The sequence below is a fragment of the Adiantum capillus-veneris genome, chromosome 2 (assembly GCF_014529385.1).
Source record: "Adiantum capillus-veneris isolate H3 chromosome 2, ASM1452938v2, whole genome shotgun sequence".
Taxonomy (NCBI): domain Eukaryota; kingdom Viridiplantae; phylum Streptophyta; class Polypodiopsida; order Polypodiales; family Pteridaceae; genus Adiantum; species Adiantum capillus-veneris.
In genome coordinates this window covers 118,177,626-118,202,061 of record NC_140932.1, presented here as the reverse complement: position 1 = coordinate 118,202,061, position 24,436 = coordinate 118,177,626, and the positions used below count along the sequence as shown (strand labels likewise).

General features: G+C 41.8%; 1 pseudogene; it reads left to right on the top strand.

The window, feature by feature from the left end:
• Positions 1-386: 386 nt before the first annotated feature.
• Positions 387-3,663, top strand: LOC147463460 (uncharacterized; annotated as a pseudogene).
• The last annotated feature ends 20,773 nt before the right edge of the window (positions 3,664-24,436 follow it).

The window sequence follows — 24,436 nt, the reverse complement described above, 5'->3', positions numbered from 1 at the left end:
TTGCTCCCCATTGGAGTGTGATCGGGGGCGGAGGGAGGAGGAGGATGGAAGAGCGATTGTGCCAGGAAGCAGTCATGGGAGGAGGGTCACACCCGCCGTCCGATGTAGGTGGATCCACACGAGCGCATGCGCATCCTACATCCACCACATATGGGGATCTCCCCACCACCCCGCCCCACATGGAGGTGGAGGAAGATCATTTGCACAATATGGTTGAGGATCTTCTTGCATGTGAGGCGGTGAATGAATGCAAGCCTGAGTGTGCATGTGAAGAAGCCGTCCAAAAAACCAAAGATTCATTGCTAGAGGTAGCAGACACCGCTCTTTACGAGGGATGCTCCTACTCCATATTACGAGCGTCTCTTGAGATCTTGAATATTCAAGAAATGTTTGGATGGAGCAATGCAGGGGTGGATGCACTATTGAGGTACGTTTAAATGTAATAAGTGTTAGTTGTGAGTTTTTTTCGTGGTTATATGCAATAACGAGTATTCTTTAATTATGTCATAGGCTATTAGGCAAGATGATGCCTAAAGGAAATCATCTTCCAGAAAATCAAAGGAAGGCACTACAGGTGGTGACAGGGCTTGGGATGGTGGACTATGATCGCATACATGCATGTGTCAATAATTGCGTGCTATTCCGCAATGAACATGCAGGGCTTGATGCTTGCCTCGAATGTGGAGAATCAAGGTACAAAGAGGGAATGCAAGGAACCACAATACCTCGCAAGGTTCTTCGTCATTTTCCCCTCATTCCCCGCATCAAGCACATGTTCAGCACCAAAGGAACAAGCGAGCTTCTTACATGGCATATGACAAATCGCTCCACCGATGGGGTTATGAGAGTGCGGGCTGACTCGCTGGCATGGCAACACATCGAGCAGACATGGCCGGAGTTTAGAGAAGAGCCTCGTCACTTGAGGCTTGGTGTGGCTAGTGATGGGGTAAACCCATTTGGACATCGGTCTACCTCATGGAGTACTTGGCCAGTGGTTGTTGTGAACTACAACATTCCACCATGGGAGTCAACCAAGAAGGGAAACATTTTGCTCTCTCTTCTAGTCCTATGAAAACACAAGGTGAAGAACATGGATGTATATTTAGCACCTTTGATTGAAGAGCTTCAAGAGCTATGGAACGGCATAGATGTTTTTGATGTATCAAGACCACTTCGTGATTGGCGCACAATGATCAAGTGCATTCTCATGTGGACCATGCATGATTACCCCGGGCTTGGAAAGATTTTTGATAAGCTTTATACTTTGTGACGCTCTTTAATGTCTTTGCATTGGTCACTTATTTGCGGTTATGTCTTTTGTTTTTGTAGGACTATCGACATCTGGACATAGTGCATGCCCAGCTTGTGGACCCTCACTCGTGACAGAGAGACCCTCTCTACTTGGTAAGGTGATCTACCCCAATAACCATTGCTTCTTGCCGCCCACACATCGATCTTATGCTCCACCGTGCAATGGGATGGAGCCACTCCATTGCACCATGGCTGATTGGGCAAGACATTGGAACGAGCATCACAACACATTGCCTCCTCCCAATGATCCACCTAGGGGTATATCTAGGTACTCTATTTTCTCATCACTACCCTATTGGGCTTCATTGAAAATCCAACACCTATTAGATCTAATGCATGTGTTCAAAAATGTTGGGCAAGCTATATGGGATCACATAGTAGGCAAGAAAGATTCATTGGGGGCTAGAGAGGACATGAGGGCCATAAGGAGGCTCCCTCCTTCGGCCACACCTCGCATGGGGCCTCAGGGAAAGATGGTTCTTCCAAAGGCTCCTTGGATTCTATCAAGGGTGGATCAAGAGCGGATGAAACAAGTCATTGCATCCATCCGTACTCCAACAGGTTATATGCGTTCGCTCAAGGGTGCCTTCACTAAAACTAAGAAAGGAGGATCCACACAACTGTATGGGCTCAAATCCCATGATTGACACAAGATTCTTCAGGTAATGTGTGTGTGTGTGTGTATGTGTGTGTATATGTGTCTGTGTGTTTGTATGTGGTTTAGGGTTCTGGATACTAATAAGTCTTTATGTTTGTGCAATAGTTTGTGCTTCCAATTAGCATTAGTGGATTTGCGGACACGAAGGTAAAGGCTGCAATATTCAAGGTGGGAGAAGTTGTTAGGTATAGCACATTTGATCCTCCCTCCTAAACTTTACTTTGAAGACTAACTTTACCATGAAGATTATGAAGGGTTTTTTGGTTACAGGTTTGTGAGTTCCAAAGAAATCGAAGTTTCAGCCATTCCAACAGTTCGACTTCTAGCGATTGAAACAACTTGTGCTATTGAGGATGCATTTCCACGTTCTATCCTTGTTAGCCAAGTTCACCTATTGCTCCATCTTGTTGAGGAGATAGCCATTTGTGGTGTGGTTCACTCTAGGTGGATGTTCTTTCTTGAGAGGTTCCTAAAGACCTTGAAAGACTTTGTAAGGCTACGATCACAACCAGAGGTATTCATCGATCTTAAGCCTTTAAACCTTATTAGGATTGGATTGTATTCACAACGCTTTTTATTGGTTACTTTAATCACTAATGATTTCATGTGTTCAGGCAAGCATGGCAGAGGGTTGGGTTGTAAAATAGGCTTTTGTGTATGTCTCTCAATATCTTTTCACAATAGACCCATCATTGCCTCGTTTAAAGACGGAGGAAGAGGATCCAAAAACACACGCAAACATTCCAAGTGGAAAAGATTCTCTTTTGATTTTGGATAGGAAATTTCAAGCCATAGTCAACAACCATTGTCTACTCAATGCTCCCATCATGGGCAAATGGGTGGATATGTATGTGGAGGTGCGTACAATGAGAGAAAGGGAGAGGGAAGCATGGAAGAGGTCGCATGGCGGTAGGCTAGCACCTCCCTTTCCTAAAGAGCTTGCCAAATACCCTGCTCTAATTCCAGTTGGGTGGATACACAATGCCATGACCAAGGCCAAGGCACAAGGAGAACAAATAAGCCCTAAAGAATGGGATTACGCACGAGGATGTCTACCAAGGGTAATATACTCAATGTGTTTAGTGTGTGTGTGCGAGTGTGTGTGTGTGTGTGGGTGTGTGTGTGTATGTGTGTCATCTCTCTCTCTCTCTCTCTCTCTCTCTCTCTCTCTCTCTCTCTCTCTCATCTATCCAGATTGGTTTTTGTAGGCCTTCACATTCAACTCTATGTGGTCCGAAGGACGTCATTTTCGAACCCGCAAGATAGATGAGCGTCGAACCACTCACGATAGTGGAGTTATGGGTAACTTTGACACGACAACACAAGAGGTGAGGGAATGTGGAACAATAGAGAGGATAATCAAAGTGGATTTTAGAACATTTCACAAATATCTCTTTGACTGTCGATGGTTTGCGGGTGGGTTAAGAGACATGAGAATGGGCTCTATATGGTAGACTCCAGGCAATATCATCGCGGGAAGACCAACAACTTGGTACAACCTAGTAGTTGTGAGCAGGTAAAGTCCATGTGCAACTCACTAAAACATTATATGATACATATAAAACTACATTCATATTGTTGTTTGCTCTATGACCTATAGGTGTTTTATGTGCCTTGTATGTATTGAAGACGACTTTGGTATGTTATTTCAGTCACACCATGGAGCATATCTATCTTTGCAGATACGAACATAGAGACTTTGGCAGATCCCACCATACCATCTCAAGAAGACGCCAATGACGATGATGCAGTTGAGGTCGAGGAGAACCAATCATTCCCAATAACCAACCATAGTGAGGAGGAGGACGAGGATGGAGAGGATGATGATGATTCAATAGGAGAGGCTGTAGAGGATGAATCAATAGATTTATTTGTTGATTTAGCTACCATGGGGTTGGACATGGATGTAAGCACTTGTAGAGATCTTTTGGAGGATGAAAATTAATAAATATCTTTTGGATTTTGTCTTCTTTCTCTACTTATGCTGTACAAAAGGGCTATTTGTTTATGAACGCAAGACAATACAATTTTGATCATTGTTCGCTTGCCATTTCCATATGAATGCATAGTTGACATAAGATTTTGAGGTGGAAAAAAAATATTTTTTGATATAGAATCTCATGGAGTACAAATGAGTAGAGTAGGAGAATCATACCAATAGATGAGGCAAGCAAAGAGAAGAGAGGTACTAAAAATCCCAATGAGAATGAGATTTCTTACACTCCATGCAAAAAGAGGGTATTAATTTCTGAAAAGTAACAAAATAGAATAGGATTTATAGAAAGGAAAAAGTGGGAGAGGAATGGGGGCGGGGATTATTTTTTTATTGTGGTAATATGCGCGGCTATATGTGCGATAATACATGCGGTAATACTCGCAGAAAAGTCGGAAAACGCATCGGCGGGGCTGCAGCATACAATCTCTCTCTTTCTTGAACCTCTCTCTCTCCTCTTATGCGGTAATGCTGTGCGGTAACAACAGCATTCTCCCATAGTGTTTGTTTGTTCATTTACAGCATTTCAATTTTGTAACTTTTGGGAGGACATATAACATTGTTACCCTTCCCAGTCTCGTCACACTAGTAAACTCCTTTTATAATACTTAAGCTAAAGGTCAATAGAGACTAAGCTCACTAGAAAGCCCTAGTACATTGCACACAATGCTGCCTTAATCAGTTTAAGAGCCTAAAGTAACCATTGAATATTAGAAAGGCATTTCCCATGGTATTAAGAAAAGATCTCTAACACTTAACTTGGTCAAACTAGCTTAGTCAGACTGCTTGATTTTGAAACCTAGACAAGAAATTTTGACAAAAAATTATATAGAATCTAATGTTTAATCTAAGCAAATGTGCAAAATATTGTGCTACCAATCACATGTAAAGCAGACAATCATGGATGAAAAAACAAAAACAAGGGGCAATGCTAATGATCAAGAAACACCTGTTTGTATTGATGATCGCGCTTGATTTAAAGAGTGAACGAGAGAAAGATTCCATGAAGTTCCAAATCCTAACAACAGCAACATGTTCCTGTACACACTAGAAAACACAAGGAATACCTGTAGGAGGCACATCAATGGGAAGAAGTACAACATTTATTGAACACAATCAAATAACATGAGGAATCCTAACCTAATTATTTGCACTCCCCCTAGAGAGTCAAGGGAATAAGATATTGTAGAGATGTGGAGGTAAACCTAAAGCTAAACCCCTATCCTCATCATCGTCCGAGAAAAACAAAGATCATCTGTGAGATCATACGCGCCATCCATGTAATCATGTAAATCTTCTTCATCATTAGAGGCACCAATGTTTACTAAGAAGATCACTAGACATCTATAGTCATCTTGGTCAAAAGGGTAGGCTTCTGGAATGGGAGAGATGCTCTCTACTAAGTATGGATCAGTCGTGGTCAAGAGACGTATTAGCCATTCTAACTCCTTGAAATTCCTCTCACATGCTAGCGTACCTACCAAATCTTGTGAAAGACTATGTGAAACACTTGTGAAAAATAAAGAGGGTACCTCGCACTGAAGGTAGGAGTGGATGATTCTAGTGTACTAGCCATATCTGTACACACAAATAGATGATGGTTAGAGTGAAAATATTGTAAGGTTTGTGTCAAAAAGTAAGTTTGGTGGCTCTTGCTCTTTTAATTTTTTTATCTTATTTTTGTGAATATAAGGCTTTATATATACATTCCCTAAGATTGGGAGATTGAGAGATCAGGGAGGAAGGTTGAGAGGAGAGTGTGAATACTTTGACCAATAGTTTTCGACCACCCTAGGCATTTTATCTAGTTGCAAGGGTGGTAAGGTACTCTCCCACGATTTTATTTGCAGCGTTGTTGTAGGTGGTGAACTTACAACGGGAGGTGAAAACTCTTTCTTGTTTGTATGGATATGTACAATGGTAGGTGGAGGTTGTGTCGAAGCTTCTATTTCTGTATATGAACTACATGAAGAGCAAGAAGCTTCATTCGTTTTTTCTATGGTTGAGCTTTCATTTCCCACAATCTTCCATCGGCCTTGTCGTCACATGATTTGACTCACATGGGTCAGGTGACAGGTAAGAACATAATTTACATTTTGGAACCCAGATTTGATCATTTTCTTGATAGTAGCCTTGGGCTTCCAATAGTCTTTTAGGAATCCAACGCAACGTTTTCTTACATTTCCGGGAGAGAGTGGGGCTTTTCTTACAAGGCTTCTATTTTTTCGCATCAGCCATGGCCGCTAAAGAAGCTTTAGGGACCCACTTGTATGTTTTCTTTATTATATTAGGATGCACCTTATGTGTCTCAAGATTTGTTTCAACTACAGAAGTTGAAGCTTTAGGGAGTTGGACTATAGGGACGTATGGTTTAACCTCCTGGACATACACTGTTTTGGGTTTTATATCCTCGCGAGGTAATATCGTAGGGACTATGGCTTGAGTAGCAAGACTAAGAGTTGTTTTCTGTGTTGTGACACTCCTAGTCCCTCAATCAATAGTGCATTTGGTTGTTATCATCCACGTGCATCCTAGGTTTATATTGCCTTCCATAGTTCCAGCAGGCATGACCAAAAAGTCTTGAGCCACAACCCCATTTTCATAACTGATAGAAGTGTGCCAGTTTCCAAAAATTGCAGTTTTTTCTTGTTGACACCCTTGACTTGGATAGTACTCTCATATAGAGATGGATTTCCCAACTGACACCACACTCCATATGGAAATAGATTATATTTAGTACACATGTCCAACAAGGATTTAAATAGTACTTTTCCATGTGCACCATTTAGTTCAATAGGGTATCGTAGAGGTGTATCAAAGTCCAACCAATCATCCTTTGTTTCAATGTGGAATGCATGTGTAACTCCAAGGTTGGACTCTTGTTGGTGTCGAATGCGTTGTTGTCGCTCCTTAGCCTCAGCTTGAGCTTGTATCTTCTTCAACTCTGCTTATGTTGCCTTGGCTGCCTTTTTTTGATGGGGATGACACGTATCTCCTCTTGGTTTCAATGATCATAATATCTTTTAAATTTGCTCCCATTGAGGAATCTAATGGTTTCAACTCCATTAAGAGTCTCCACACGAATGGTACCTTGTAGGATGATTTCACATACTCTATATGGTCATGTTCTCGCATATTTCAACTTTTTCTTCTCATTTCGCACTCTATACATGAGAAGTTTATCACCAACATTGATATCTTTGTTCTTTAGATGACTGTCAAACCATTTCTTTCTCCTATCTTTCTCCACAAGTACATTTTTCATAGCCAATTGTCTTTCTTCATCTTACCTCTCAAAGATATATAAGCGCTCAACTAAAGGGTTACCATCCCAACCTTCTTGTGAAGCTACACGAAGACTAGGAATTACAAACTCCCATGGAATAACTGCTTCTTGGCCATATACCATTTTGAATGGTGTACAATTAATAACCACTTTGTAAGAAGTACGGTAAGCCCATAGAGCTGATGTCAGCTTCAAATCCCAATCTGTGTAATGAGCTTCCACTTTTTGGATCAAGATAGAAATTAAGGTCTTGTTAGTGCTCTCAGCTTGTCCGTTTTCTTGTGGGTAATACGGTGTAGACTTATGGTGAGCTATCATGAAGTTTGTTGTAAGTTCCTTTATCACTCCATTTATAAAATGAGTACCATTATCACTCACAATTTCAAAGGGACAACCAAATCTTGTAATAATGTTCTCAAAGAGAAACTTGGCAGTTGACCTTGCATCAGCCTTACGTGTCGCCTTGGCTTCCGCCCACTTCGTCACATAGTCAGTGGCAACGATAATATATCAAGATTGAGTGTTACAAGCTGCCGGACTAATTGGGCCTACAAAGTCTAAACTCCATTTTTCAAATGGTTGAGTCACTTTAACAGGATGTAAGGGCATCTTATCCTTTCGTTGTGTGATCTTGTAACGTTGACATTCATCATATCCTTTTGCAAAAACTGATGCATCCTTGAATAAGGTAGGCCACCAATAGCCTGATTTCAATACCTTTCTAGCAATTAGTTCCCCTGAGAAATGTCCTCCGGCTATGTCCATGTGGGCTTCTTGCAGTATGTATAAATGCCTATCCTCATAAGCACAATGTCTAAGAATATCTTCCTTCCTTAGCTTGTAGAGAGTTCCTGCAAACAATGAGAGAATAAAGTTCACATTCTTTTAGTAGTTTTTGAGCTATATCCTTACGAAGCTCCTTGGGTGGAAAACCATTAACTAGAAAGTTCACAATCTTCTCACTCCCTTTAGTCATGGTCTTGACTAGGAATAAGGAAGTATCATGCAATTCATCATCGACTTTAGTAGGGGCTTCACCATTGGGTATGCGAGAGAAATGATCCGCCATGACATGTCTTTTACTAGGTCTCACCACAATGGTGAAGTCAAACTCAAGACGAATTAACAACCATCATGTAATTCTTCTCGTTGAACAAGATTTATTTACTAGATACAACAAGGCTTTATGATCAACACAGAAAACAAACTAGTTGGCAAGAAGGTGGTAGTGAAATTTTTTCACTGTATAAATTATAGCTAAACCTTTCCGCTCTGTACTGGTGTAGTTTCTCTCAGCATCATTCAATTAACGAGTTGCAAAGCTAATGGGGTAGTTTAATTTATGTTCTCTTGTTGAGCTAGAACACACCCAATAGCAAAGTTCGATGCATCAATATACCCATGAAAAATTACATTCCAATCGGGCACTCATAGAATGGGAGCGCTTGTCAAGGTCTTTTTCAATGACTCATAAGCATGGTCACACTCCGCGGTCCAGTGGAACTCAATAAGAAGCTACAAAGGACGAGCTATCTCAGCAAAGTTTAAAATAAACCACCGGTAATAACCAACATGGCCTATGAACCTTTGAACTCCTTTATAGTTTGTGGATGGTGGTAATTCAACAATGGCTTTAATTTTTCTCTCAAAAGCCATAACACGAAATGTAAACACTCCAAATTTGGTTATAAAAGCTGTTTTAGCTTGGTCTTCTAGTGCAATTGTGATTTGATTATATCCAAAGTACCCATCTAAAAAGCTATAAGCTTCCTTTCCTGCAACTCTTTCAAGCACATGTTCTGAATATGAAAAAGGGTAATGGTCCCTCCTAGTGGCAGCATAGACCTTCTTGAGATCCACACACACTATGAATTTTCCATTCTTTTTTGGCACAATTACTATTGGAGACACCCATTCTGAGTGCTCAATAGGGTATATGAATCCGTATTTGACAAGCTTTTCAATCTCTTCTTGAACAATCTTTGCATACTTAGGATTCATTGGGTAGGGTCGTTGCTGGACTGGTTTAGTGTTACCATATACATGTGGTAGTGATGTGTGTGAACACACTAGGACCGCCGAGGCATTTTTTTCCTCTTTAGGAGGTTTTTCCCCCCGAGCATTGTATATACGCCCATCACTCTAGGGCTAACTATCTTTCCATTGCATACTAAGAAACACACCCTCTATAGTGTGCCTTGAGCTTCCTTCGTCTTCTCCAATCTGTGTGCCTTTCTCTGCAACCCTAATTCCAACAATTGGTATCAGAGCAAGTTGCGTCCTCCCGGGCTTAGTCGTCAGCTACTCCAGCACACGCCTGCTCACTTTCTCCGATTTCAGTGACATTTGGCGAGCGTTTGTAGGTCAAAATATATGTTGGGAGTACTCATAGAGCTTGGTTTGCTCATATTTTTGATTTGGGCTCATTTCGGCCTCTGTTTCCACTACAGGCAGTACTGCACAGGCTATTTTGTTATTTTGTGCAGAATTTCTGTCAATGCCATTTTTTGCATAACAGGTGCCTTACACTCGTCTACGGTTTGTGCTATATAGCTTGTGTTGTTCGCGCTCCATTTCTCCTATTTTCGGGCAGTTTTCACATCAGGTGCAACATTTACCATGGCTGACAATAACAACATAGATGTGTTCAAGATGTTTGCTGCTGAGGATAGGTTGGATGGGGACAACTACCCTATGTGGGCTTATATGATGAAACATGTTCTTGTGTCAAAGGGCATATGCAACATTGTGCAAGGCATTGATGTACGTTCTGAGGATGGAGGCGATGTTGAGGATGTTGCAAGACTTGCTGCAAGGATTGGTGCTGTTAGAGTTGTTTTGCCTACGGTAGAACAAGCTCGTGGGGATGTAAAGGATGCGCAGGCTCATGCATTGATTGCGTTGTTTGTGAAGCGCACCATTGTTACTCACATCCATTCAGCAAAATCTGCAAAACAGGCTTGGGATATTTTGGCTGGTCTTTATGCAAGTCACAATAAGGCTAAAATTGCTTTGCTCGTAAAGAGTTGGAGTCAAAGATTATGCATGAGGAAGATGATATGGACACTTTCCTTGCTAGTGTCAAGGATATCAATGAGCAACTTATTTCTGCAGGTGAAGTCATTTCAGACAGTTCCCTTGTGCAGACTGTTCTTGATGCCTTACCAGATTCTTACCAGACTTTTGCTAGTGCTTGGAGACTTATGACCCAAGGAAATCCAGAAGTTGTCAAGTTTGATGCATTATGCACATTGCTGTTACAAGATTCACTTTCCAGAAAAAACAGGACTAGATAGCGTGCAGTTGAACAGGCCTTTATTGCTTCTCAAAGAAAGGGTGGTAACAGCAATGCAGCCACTTCTTATTGTTCTACTGCGAGTGGCAAAAATTCCGTTCCTAATGCTTCTGCTGGTAGCACTTCGTCTGGCAATTCTGGTGATAAGGGCAAAAAGAAGATGCGTTGCCATTATTGTAAAGCTAATGATCACTTGATCAAGTCGTGTCCTAAGTTGAAATCCAAAGAGGTTAAGAAGAAAGAGGGTGGTCCCACTACAATGCTGGTCCCACTACAAATGTAGCCATTGTTCAGTCTTCTATGAAAGGAGACTGTGTTGCTGATATTGATATAGAATGGGCTTTTAGCGTAGAGTGCACTTACAATCGTGCTGTCCATGATGCATGCTTGTCAGTTGTTGCTGCATATTCACATGTGTGGTATTTCGACAGTGGTGCTACAAAGCACATTACCTCACATCGTGAATTGTTTACCTCTCTCGAGTCTGTCCCTCGTGGGAATTCTGTCACTTGTGCCAACAATGCCTCTTATCCGGTTCAGGGAGTTGGGAAGATTGTGCTTACTGCTGCAAATGGTAGTTCCTTCACACTTGTTGATGCACTTTATGTACCTGGGATCAAGAAGAATCTCTTGTCTATATCCGCACTTGCTAGACTTGGACTTGTAGTCAAATTTGTGGATGACAAATGTACAGTTCATGATCTTAGTTTTGGTGATGAAATTGTTGCATCTAGCCTTTTGTGACATGGGTTGTATAAGCTCACTTTGTATGACAAGTGTGGACAAAATTTTGCAAATGTTGTTGCAGATTCAAGGGCTATTTCAGATGCAAAACTTTGGCATGCACGTTTTGATCGTATGAATTTTGTCAATTTGCTGCATTTGTAGAAATCTGATATGGTTGCTTATTTGCCGCCTCTTGAAGCACCTGTCAAACATGTTTGTGAAGGCTGTATTTTGGGTAAGATGCAGCGTTCTAAATTTCCAAAGGATGGTTCAGTTCAGGCCACATGCAGGTTGCAGCTTGTGCATAGTGATGTTTGTGGGCCCATGCAAACTCCGTCCTTGGGCAATTACCTGTACTTCGTGACTTTCATTGATGATTACTCCAGGCATGCATGGGTATTTCCGCTTAAAGCGAAGTTCGAAGTTTTTATGTGCTTCAAACAATTTCTGGCTATGGCTGAAAATGTATCGAAATGTACTAAGGGCACCCTAGAGAGACTTACATGCTTTTTTGGACTCAGATTGGACTGGTTGTTTTGACACGCGAGTGTCCACAAGTGGTTTTTGTTTCATGCTTGGCAGTTCATGTATATCATGGTTGAGTAAGAAGCAACCTACTCTGGCCACTTCGAGTTGTGAGGTTGAGTACACGACAGTCTTCATAGCTACGGTTGAGTGTGTATGGCTCAAACGCCTTATGGCTGATTTGGGTGTTGGACAGGACACTGCCAACACTATCTACACTAACAGTCAGATCGCATTGGCAGTTGCGAGGAACCCAGTTTTTCATACTCGCATAAAGCACATTGAGGTGCATTACCATTATGTCAGGGAGAGGCTCTTAGCACAAGAGATCAACTTGGCTTATGTGCCAACACAGGACAACCTTGCATATCTTTTCACAAAGGCATTGTCTCGTGAGAAGCTTGAAGCTTTCCGCAAAGCTTTGGGCTTACTCCCCTTTGTGGACTGATCATGTCCTCAGGGCATGACACTTCCCCTTAATCATGTGCCAGCTCTCGTTCACCGCATCACTCCAGGAGGGATTTGTTACCATATACATGTGGTAGTAATCTGTGTGAACACACTAGGACTGCCGGGGCATTTTTTTCCTCTTTAGGAGGTTTTTTCCCGTGAGAATTGTATATACGCCCATCACTCTAGGGCTAACTATCTTTCCATTGCATACTAAGAAACACACTCTCTATTGTGTGTCTTGAGCTTCCTTCTTCTGAATCTCCAAGATGTGTGCATTTCTCTGCAACCCTAATTTCAACATTTAGCCATGCTATTCATGGGCATTGTGTTTTGCACCACGAAAGGTAGAACACCTTTCATATCATGATATGTCCAAGAAAATGTATCCTTGAATTCATTGAGAAGTTCTTTAAGTACATACTCCTCAGTCTCTGTCAGATCTTGGGCAATGAAAACAGGTTTGGACTCTTCTCTTGGGTCTGTTAACTCTATCTCCTTAACTATCGCTAGACCTTCATAGACTTCATTGCTTTCATCAATAGGTTTTCTTTGAGCCTTTGTATACACAACCTTACACTCCTCCGTGGTGTAGGATTTGAAATGATTAAGTGCAGGGTGTAAGTCTGTGGTGTCGGTTGTTCTATGGACTGTGATTTCACTTTGGCTTCCTTTTTTTGTTGAGCTAACTATTGATTTTGTTGTCTACTTATGGTACGGCTCAAGTTTGGCTTCTCTGTAGCCTCTAGCTATGTGATGTCAATGGGTTGTGGACTACACCACATAACACTTTAAAGGTATTCACCCCAGTTATCTACCAACTTTCAATGACCATCACATGCCCCTATATAATTAAGCCATTTTGTGGTAGATTTCTTTTTATTTATTCTAGCACGCACTTTTGCTCGATATTGTCGCCTCTTATATCTCTTACTCTTGTCTAATTTTTTATTACGACCAATCTCTAGTGAAGAGTCACTAGATGAAACGCTAATTATGTCTTCGCTCTCCGGGATAGATTGTCATCTAGGGTACCACTGGGTCTTGAATGGTTTGTTCCCACATTTGCATTAAGATTCAACTCAGATTATTCGTCCTCAAAGTCAATTTCAATTGATGATTTTGACTCCGAATCGTGTGGGCTATAGTCTTGTGAGACGCTACTGGTTCCAATGTCAGCCAAGCCTTCATCTTGTAGGTCATCAATAGCTATATGCATTGCTTATAGCATATTTAAGGGTATGAGTTGTGGCATTTCATCCCCCTCCGGTGTTACCAAGGTCGTCTCCCTATTTCCCCAAGTGTTTATGGTTGTTTCTATGTGGACCCAATCCACATTGTCAGACTCAGTCATCCAAGGTAGAACATCCATATACGAAGAATCTTCCACAACATCAATGTCCATTTTATATGTGTAACAATACTGCAATAGGGCTGAGTGAAATGTGGTGTCAGATCTATGATCAATTATATATCTATTTCCTAGAGGATGTGCTCGACCAGTTACAAGATCCACTCGAATGACAGAATCTTGGAACTGCAAGTAGACATGGTTTTTAGACTAGTTATGCACCATTTTTGCTTCTCTTATGAAAGGACGTCCTAAGATCATCTCAGATGACGTAGTGTGCTTGGAGAAATCCATAGCAATGGAGGTATTCCTTATTTTGTGTCCAAAGACCTTGATCTTGAGATCTTCTAGCATCCCAATAGGTTTAACAATAGTCCCATGGGCCATATTTACTACTATGTTTGTAATCCCAAGGTGAGGTCTTCCCATAGTTTCCCAGCTAGTTTTAGTCACAATGCTAACCCCAACGCCACCATCAAGGATTCCCTTCACAGTGATGGTAGTGATTGGTATGGTCGCATTGGATTCATTGCCCTCAAAGTATTGTCCCAACTTGCTAACATGTATTTTTACAAGAGAGTTCTCATCTAGGTTGGGTTGTGGATCTAAGTGTTCCTCCTCTATTGGCATCTCCCTAGCTCCATCCATCTGTACAAATTGTGGTAGCTCGACTTTCAGTTCTCCATTTGAGAAAAGCTTGAAGAGCTAAGAATAGCTCGGGGTCTCCATATAGTTTGGACATGATGGTGATTCTAACTTCTGAAGCCATGAAATCCATCAATTTGGCAATCTTTTGATGTGGGCAAGATGGGATCTTCATTTCTTTGATAGGGTTAGGTGCTCCCTCTATAAACATTCTCTCTAACAAGAAGTGAGTACGCCAACTTTTCCATGACTTTAAGTCACTTTCTTCTTGTATGACACTAGGTATGGCTAGGGGTCTATGGACTTTGTGAGGTTGCTATTACGTAGGGAACACTGTGTCTGTAATTTGGATCTGCCTAGGTGCTGGCTCTAGATCCCTTTAGGTCTCTTCTACCAAACTCCTTAATTGCTTGACTTGCTTGATCACCTCTGTAGGGTTTGGGTAAGTTCCTATCTTCTTCTTGGGCCCTAGCCATTGTGGCTCATGACAATCTTCCTTGTTGGTCTCTTTCCTAGTGGTCGTTTGCTCTCCATGGTTTCACCTGAATCAAAATCCTCTTCAGCATCCTTTATATATACGGGGTCGTCACGTGTCCCTATGTTGGTCTTTGAATTGGGGCTTGACTTCGCTGCTTTTTACGATCTCTTTCTTAGTGTTTTCTTCTTCTTATGAGATTGGGCAATTGATCATGTGTCTCTTTCTTCATGAATATAATTTTGTTTTTGGAGCATCGATCGTGTGAGTACATTTACTGGTACCACAAGTGTACTTTGTGATGGCTTCTTGGTAACCTCAATCAAGTTTAATGGCGTGATCTTCCATGCATTTGGTTTTTTGGACATTGGGCAATAAAATGATCTATGCCGCATTGATTACACATGAGGATCGGCATTGTAGATATGCTTGTTAGATTGGTTTGCATTAGTGTATCATTCGTTTGTAGCCTAATGGGACACTCGGCTACACAATGTGGACCTCCACACTCATAGCATTGAAGAGGTGGTCTCTTAGCAGTGTAATTGATATTTTGGCCTTTTGCTGCAAGAGAAGCTATTTGATAGACATGTTTGACTTGTCCCCAGTAGTCCTCCATGTAGTATTGTGTACTTTCTTCAAGTGCATCAATCCCATAGGCAATATTAGGGTCTATATCTTCCTCACAACCTTCCAAACCAACAATAGATTACTCACAACCCACTTGATTCACAAAAGTGATTCTCGGATGTGGTGGTTGCGGTCCTAGCACTGGAGGTGGTAAGGGTGTTGTTTGAATAACATTTTGGACTCTAGGGACCATGTGTTGTGATGTTTGTTCAAGAGGTGGGGCCGACATCAATGTAGGCACTCGAGGTGTATCCATCCATGCTAAGGTTGGTTTATTGGCCATCGCGCGCTTAAATACTATGCAATCCTTAGCTTGATGATCATACCTTCCACAAGCATTGCAATTCCCATTAAATTTTACTCTAAACGTAGGGCATTCATTGGTACTATGTAGGCAATAGAAAACTGAGCACCATTGTTGCTCGCTTCTTGGATACATATGGTTGTTGTGCAGAGCACGATTGTCTCTAAGACTCTCTTGAATGGCCTTGGTGAGATCTGCTAAAGTCATCTCAAATATCTTTGGCTCCTTAGCAATAGGCTTTAGGATCACTGGCTGATGTCCCGATGCTTGCAAGCTAGTAGATTTAGACTCAACAGACATTCTTTCTCCTTGAATCATTAAATTACCTCCAATTGGATCGTATTGGTGGTGACTGCTTCCTAAGTGGTGATACCTCTAATGACTAGGCCATTGTAGATATCCTCATGTTGTAATACCCTTATGAATCTATTGAGCAATTGATGATTATTGAGGTGCTCAGTTGGATTACAACGAGAATTCAAATGCTTCAAGCAACTAATAAAGTCTCTCATCAACTCTCCTTCCTCTCGTTGGGCTTTCTAGAGTTGAGATGCTACACCCCAGAGTAGTCCCTCTTGTATGTACTCTTTCAAGAACAATGTCCTAAGAGTAGGGTAAATCGTGTTCTCTTCCACCCTTAGGGTTCTATACTAATCCCTAGCCTTCTCACTTAAGGTTATGCTTAAAGAATTACTCTTATGAAGGTCATTGTGTTCTCTTAGAGAATTGCATATTTGTTCAAACACTTCGATATGCTTTCTCACATCCCCATCTTCACTAAATGTTTGTGTGAGCTTGGATATTTGTACTACCTTACTTCAATGCTCCCTATCAGGCATGTTACGCATATTCTCAGCAATGGATCGACCGATAGCTTGAGCAAATGATGCCAAGTCACCTAAGTGAGCAGGCACCGTGGGTGAAGGCGCTCCAGAGACTACATGTGGAGTAGGTATTGGCATTGGGCTTGGTGCATAGGAAGCCCTTGAGTTCCAAGTTTGGCACGATGTTATGCCATGTGGTGGCCCAAAGTTTATATGTGTGGCCCTAGGCATAGTAGATGTGGTAGTTGGTATGTTGATGCTAGCCGGTATGGTTTCATGAAATAAGAGCTTGGATGTTTTGGTTGTGGAGCATAGGTTGTTGAAACAATGGGAGGGATAGGAGCTACATGAGTACGAGGACCCATAGGTGTATATGATTGGTACACACTTGTAGGTACTGTTGCAGGCATTGAGCTACCATGTAACAGTGCTTTACTAACAAATGAGGTCCATGGCATGTTTCTTGGCATGCCCATCACTGGGGTAGGCATGGTAGCCGTGGTGTCATCAAGAGAAAGATGAGCTAGACGTGGAAAGGTAAAGCTATCTCTTGTGGGCTCAGATTGTACTGAGACCCATGGAAAAACAGCATAGGGAGGATCCATTGGACTTACCAAGGGAGTCTCCATTTGTGATAGGGTTGATTGCTTAGCCTTCATTGTATCCAAGAATCTCATGAGACCCGTTGAAGGCATGTGGATCCCTTTGTTCTGCCTCTCCAACTCAATAACCCTATGGATGACATCACAAAATCTTTGTTGTTGATCCTCTATGCTGGTAGTATTCGTTGTGGATTGTAAAACATCTAGCCAACCCACATGATAGGTGTGACCTGTGTATAGGTCGGTTATAGTTTTTGTTTGTAGTTCATACTCGCAGTTCTCATTTAGGAACGCTCCATCTAGGATTGAGGTGCTAGGGGTGTTTTTTGAACTAGGTGCAAGGTGACTCTCTATGGGTTGACCCTTACTGGTTTCTAATCCAGGAGCACTCAATTACTCGACTAGCATGGATGTTGACATAGGGGCCTTTGCCTTAAGCTCTCTCCATTGCTCCGCCTTGCGTAAGCTCTTGATTTTCTTTTTCCTTGCTGCAAGGATATATGGCTTAACCTCTTGCACTTTGGCAAGGCTTCTACCATCAGGTAATATAACCTCAGAGGAGAATAGCCCTAAAGAGTCAGTGGTGCAATGAATGGAGGATTCACATGAACACTCTCCGGGTGCATGGGGTCTACGTTGGTCATGAATGGAGAATTTACTTTCCCACCCCCTTCATTTACCTCGTTAGCTCCATGTTCGGAGCGAGTGGCTATACTAAAAGTTTCCCTCCAGTGGCTAAGTACGCTCGGCCTAGACCGTGGGCTCATGGCACGCATGTCTTGGCTTGAACTATCGGGATTAAGAATTGGGTAACCTTCCATGATGTTGTAGTCAGAGGAAGAGTCACTAGACGCAATATGTGGGTCCCAAGTGGTACTACCTTGGGTTCTTGCTGAGGGCCTAGAGCCTAATGTGGAGGAATAATGAGTGCCCGCATAAACGGAGACACTCTCTACGTGATCGTCCTTTACATGTGACCTCAACACTCTAGAAGTGTTGGTGAGTGCCATGTCTCCAGCGCGCTGGTGTTGGTACTACCACTGAGAATACCCAGCGCTGGTGTTGGTGAGTGCCTGTCTCCAGTGTGCACACTATTTCACCTCTGGCCACTCTATCTAAACCGTTAACAACACTAATTAACCCTCCCCACACACGCTATCTAACCTAGCCAACTTCACACGAACATAACTAAAACTGCATATTACAGCCAATTAACAATTCTTATATAACTCAGCAAAAACCAAAAAGAAAGGCTTCCAGAGGTAGCACTGAGTGCTCCTCAAGCTTAGTGCAATGCATTCCCCGGAAGCGGTGCCAAAAATGTACACTTTACCACACATGTCAAAAGCTGAGAACTTGCCTGTGCACTGTGTGCGAGCCTCAAAAGGCTACAAGCACACAACTAGAGAGTCCTAGCAAGCTCAAAGAAACAATGGTGTGTCACTCAGTGCTCAATGCTTCCGTCATGAAGGATCCTATCTTGCAAAAAAGAAGGTGCCTACACCTTGCTGCGCTCAATCGCCTCTCCGTCGTAATGCTCGGGTACACACACCCTCTCTCACTCTCTCTCTCTCTCTCTCTCTCTCTCTCTCTCTCTCTCTCAAGCACACACACACACACACACACACACACACACACACACACACACACACACACACACACACACACACACACACACCCATGAGCATACGAAGGAGAAGGAGACAGAGATGGAGCAAGAGCACTTCTTAGCTTACACCTTCAAGCATAAAGATTTTTAGGTCAAATGGACCTTTTATAAGAGTTCGACCCATTCACCCATGGGCGTTTATAGTAACCGGTTGTTGCAAAACTACTCTAGAAATAAGATAAATGGTGGGCCTCTCATCGGAAATCACCTACACACCCATTGGATCGACAAGCCTGGTCCATGACTCACCCAAATAAATAATATGCGTCCGTCGAAGGTGATAGGGTGTCCGTGAGGGTTAACATGGTGTAAAAAAAATTGGCACATAAAGCTAGATCATGAGTGAGTGACAGGGTCAAGGATTCCAAGAGTCCACCCTAAGATTTTAGTTTAGCAATAGCCGCCTTACCCCAGTGCCAGTAGACATTTTATTTCTTCAAATGCAAGGTGAATCTTGATGAGAAGTCTGACAGAAAGCTGAGTTTTGATGAGAAGCCTTGCCAGTGTGTAAGGTTGCACAAACTAGCACAAAATAGAAACCAAGCTCCCCCCCTACCCCCCTACCCCCCCCCCCCCCCCCCCTCTCTCTCTCTCTCTCTCTCTCTCTCTCTATCTCAATATACCAAGAAATCATTTCTTGATCAAGGCAATTTGCCATGCTACATCACATTATTCCTTTTATCAGCCTCACTAATTTCCATGAAATATAGAAAAGTATACCACATTAGCCTCCTACATATGGACAACAGGGTAGCCCAAAGGATTTACACAAGCAAAGGTGTGTGCAAACGAGAGAGAGAGAGAGAGAGAGAGAGAGAGAGAGAGAGAGAGAGAGAGAGAGAGAGAGAGAGAGAGAGAGAGAGAGAGAGAGAGAGAGAGAGAGAGATAGAGAGAGAGAGAGAGAGAGAATTTATGATTTGTGAGATGGCTAGAGAGGGAAGAAGAAGCACACTACAATGAGATCCACGGGGGGGAAAAAAAACAATCACTCATGTGCTCCCTACACCACCTTAGATAAAAAAGAAAACCAGGAAGCATGCATTTTATTAAGCAAGCCTCACTACCCTATACATACCAACCAAGGTAACCAAAGCATATACCAGCTAAAGACCTCTAGATAGTGAAAGCATGATGAGATGGTGAAATAGATAACCAGATAGAGCTGCAAATATTTTGGTCCCCATATCACTCAACAAAGAAGGGAACATGCATCTATAGAAACACATATCCGTAAATACATTTGCCTATGGTAAATCTCTAAAAGTTTAAAGAGCGAGAAGAAGATGAGAGCCTAGAGCTACATATCTTCCCTGACACACCCATCCCATCAAAGCTCTTGACCTTGCATAGCAACAAACCCCAGTAGACCAATATTTCAACTCATATTCCACTTTCACAAATGAGAGAACCTAGTGCCACCCACATTATGAGTGTAATTTTGAAGAAATAGGAACAAGATCACACCAACATCAACTTTGTAGCCAACTCATGCCACCATGGAGACAATGCAGATCGAGCACTTGTTGCAGTGCACAAGATTATAGAGAGGCATTGGCATAGCTTAAAGCATGCATAACCACAAACTTTTTATCTCACATGCCACATGCATAAACCGTAGTCATACCCACATAGGATGCAAGGAAAAAATAGGTAAAGGGAGGAGCACACTACCATGAACCATGGAATCGGCCCCATAGAACTAGTACATAATTATGCCCACTGAGGAAAAAGACAACAAACATAGGAAGCATGCCTAATCATGCAAGAGAGATGGACCAAACCAGAAACACTGCAATCGGATAGACTATGTGCATGAGCAACACCTACAAGAAAGTGTGCCATAAAAATCATAATCATTAAATGACCAATGGATGCACATCTGTAGCCCAAAGAATCCATGAAACCACGCTAGCCTTGCACTAATTTGATGCATAATTGTCACCTACAAGGAAACACAACAAAAAATTCAAAGCCATAATGAAGTATTGGGCGGAGCCGCAACACATCTACATTTGCAAGCAATAATCATGCAAAGAATAGGTCAACATAGTAGACACACATAGGCAGCAATGTAGCAAAAGAAAGCAATGAAAAAGAATGCACAAATTTGCATGCCCATATGTTGCCTTTAATAGAGAACTATCTGTGCATCGCACTCTTGTGCAGAGGAGCCTTAGGTCAGCCTTCTCAATTGTGATTGAACGATTCGCATAAGGTCGGTATTCCCCATCGCTATTGCACAGTCTTCTCCATGAGGTTGACATTCCCATCGTTGTCAATGCACGCAACACGTGAGCACAAACTAAAGCCTCAAAATATTTGCCCTAAATTGTGGTCGTCCAAGTGGATGAGCCACATGAAAGTCTCCCTCGCCAGCTCGATACTAAGGCCTTTCTTCAGCAAGCCAACAAGCCATAAGGTAGAACGATGACCGCTGGTTCATTTCCTATTGATAGACATGTGTCCCTAAAGTGGAGCGTGAAAGTACTGAAGACCAAAAGAAATCATGCCTTGGGAGGGTGGGGTTTTGATTTTAAAAGCGTATTCTCAATCTTAGTGCACTTTTCTTTTCACCATCAATGCGGGAAAGGTAGGAGGGAGAAACTATACACATATCATGTATTTACAACTTTACATTGTTGTACATTACACCTGAACATGCTTATGTGATCTTCATCTTGTTTTAAACAAGGTGAAGGCTCACATTGGTAGCATAACAAGGTGATGGATCATGAGGGCCTGCCAATGGAAGGATTTTAGGAAGTAGGAAGAGGGGGGCATTGGGATGTGTTTTGGAGTTTAGTGGCAGCAGTAAGTAAATAATGGAGTGGTTTGACCACAATGAGAAATTAGTGTCTGTTGTTATGTTAGTGAAGGAATTTGTAGTCCAAATGTGGTCCAAAGTTGAATTGTAGATTGTTGTGGTTTGGGTTATATGTTGTGTCATGTTGTGTGTGGAGAGAAGGTTAGAAAGTGCAAGGTATTCAGGTGTTTGGTAGTTAGCATTGATGTTGAAGTCACAGAGTAAAATGGTAGGGGTGTGTTGAAGGTGAGGTGTGAGTAGTGTGGTCAATGTTTGCAGGAGCAAGGGAGTGGAGTTGAGGGTCTGCGGTACAATGTTATTAGGGTTATTGGTGGATTATGCGGTGCGCTGAGGAGCACTGTAATGCATTCTATTTCATTTGTGGAAATGATGTTGCGATGTTGTAGATGTATGTTTTTCTTTGATGTGAAGAGGAATACTCCCATGGGGCCAGTTGTTTGAGTGTGTGTGTAACCGTGTATGGCCACTGTGTTAGGATGTTGTAGTTTTGTTTCTTGGAGACAAAGAATGTGGGAGGCCATTAAGCTATTATCATGAATAAGGTTGTTGTGTGTTTCTTTAGGGACACAATGTTAAGAGATTGTGTTATCAAGTGATTGCCAGGCAAAGAGTAGAGTTCAAGCTGTGTAAGTTGCCAAGTGGCATGTGTTTTGAGGTGGTGTAGCTCAGCTAGAACTATTTGGTCTACTTTAATATGGTTGGAAGTTAATTCTGCCAAGAGGTAAAGGTTGTTGGGATCTCGTACGCGAGAGAGGGCAGTGTACACAAGGCCGTGACTTCGAATGATGGTTGGATCGAACCAATGTATCCAGTGTCAAGCCTTGTGCACGGTGTATGGTTCTAGCGGTTGTGGGTTGAATTGGGAATTGTGTTCTAGTAATAGTGTTTAGGAAGTTCTTTCCTATTTGAAACTCTGCTATTTTTTGGATTGGTGTCCATTGTCTATCTATTGATGTAATGTATAGTTGTTGGTTTTCATATCTAGTTTTTTGGCCTACTTTAGTGGTTTGAAAGTGAATCCAGATGGTTTGTGTCGTGGAGTTTTGTGTTATTGCTTTGAATATACCGTCGGCTCCATTGACTAGGCCATCTAGAATGTCAATATTTACAATTAGGCACGGTTTTAAGTGAAGTTTTTTGTGAAGACTTGCTGTCAATTTTGGAGCTATCGGTATTTGAATAGTTTTGCTGCAATTTTTGGCCCTTGTGTCTTGTGCTTCAATAAATAGTGGTGTCCCTATGGTAGTGTTGAAAATATGTTGGTTGTGTAGGTCTTTATCTTTGTTCGCATAATAAAGGTGGGAGACCATGGCTGGATGAGGTACTGTGCACATGTAATGTGTATTGAGGTACGAAATGTCTTTGTTGGTGTGTTTTGAAACACGTATCCTATTGAGTATGTCGATGAATGTCTTGTTAGTTTGTCTCATGGTGCTTGTTAACTCATAACACTTTATGCGGTCATGCCACAAGGAGGGTGAGATAGCTTCGAGCAACTGATGTTTTCTGGAGAAAATCCAAGAGTCACGTGTAGGACTCGCTTGGCAAAGATCACCGCACAAGACAACATCAACACCACCAAATGGAAGGTCGTAGTTGTTTTTTATTGCACGCAGGCGAGAGTCTTCCATAGCGAAGACGTTGGTTCCAATCAAGGAGACTTCATGAAAAACAGCTAGCTGCAGGTCGTAATAAAGCAGTCGTAGCTCATTCAGCCTCTCAGGCAATAGGGAAGTGTTAGATGGTGTGAGCAATGGCAAGTGGAGGGCCAATTGGTAGTGGTTCCACCAATGTTAAAAGCAACCTTGTCCATGTATGCCATTAGCAAAGCTTTTGTCATTGTTGGCTGGAATGTGATCTGTGGTTATAGAAACTTAGAAGTCCTTGGACAATCAAAAGGAGGGTGAAAGTTTTTCCTATCCCTACGCCTCTAGTCAGGAAAATATGGATTGGTTCTGTGGCAATATACGTTTTTTCAGCATAATATTATCGAATATTAGCCTTTGTTGCGTGTTAAGTAGTAGAATGCTCTTGTAATACATATCGTTTGGCTGCAACAATATTTTTATGGTTGGTATAGTGTGTGTATGCAGCTGGTGGTGTTGGATACTTAGGTCTTGTGTGATGTCAACACGAATATGGGAGGAAATATTAGATAGTGTTGTAGATGTCGAAGGTGAACTGGTGCCTAATGAGTTGATGTTAAGGTTGTCTTTTAGTATTGTGGTTTTGTTATATTTGGATTCATTTGTATCAATGATAGGATTATTTTGATTGTATACATCTTTCCATGTGAGTCCATCTGTTAGATGTTGAGTTTCATTATTTATCCATGGTAGAAAAATAAGACATTGTTCTCTATAATAATTATCTGGATTCTTTGCGGCATTATATTTGACATATCGTATAATTTTTGGTTTGGTACGTTTTTTCTATGTGTTTCTTGTTGTATTGTATGTGGATGAAAATTCTGCCAATGATATGGAATTGAGCTGGGCAGGACGTGTACACTATTTGTCTATGCTTGTCTCGTAAAAGATTTTGTGCTAGTCGGGTCTATGTTTTGCAAGAGGTGTTTTCGCTTGAGAAGCATTGTTCTCCCATGGGGAGTGTTTGCGTTTATGAACATAAATTCTCGAGTTGCGCTGTAGAGAGGTAGGGAAAGTGCAATATATACTACTTTTTGTGAGCTTATTTGCTGTGTGTTTAGTATTGTGTTTCCTATTTTTTGAAGTCTATCAAATGTAGTTGCATTGTTTTCAATGTAAGAGTCAAATTGTTCTTTGATTGCTTTGATGAGTGTGTTATCAAATTTTGTTATATATGAGGTGCAATAGGTAGCTGCTCCGTGTGCATTTAAAGTGTATT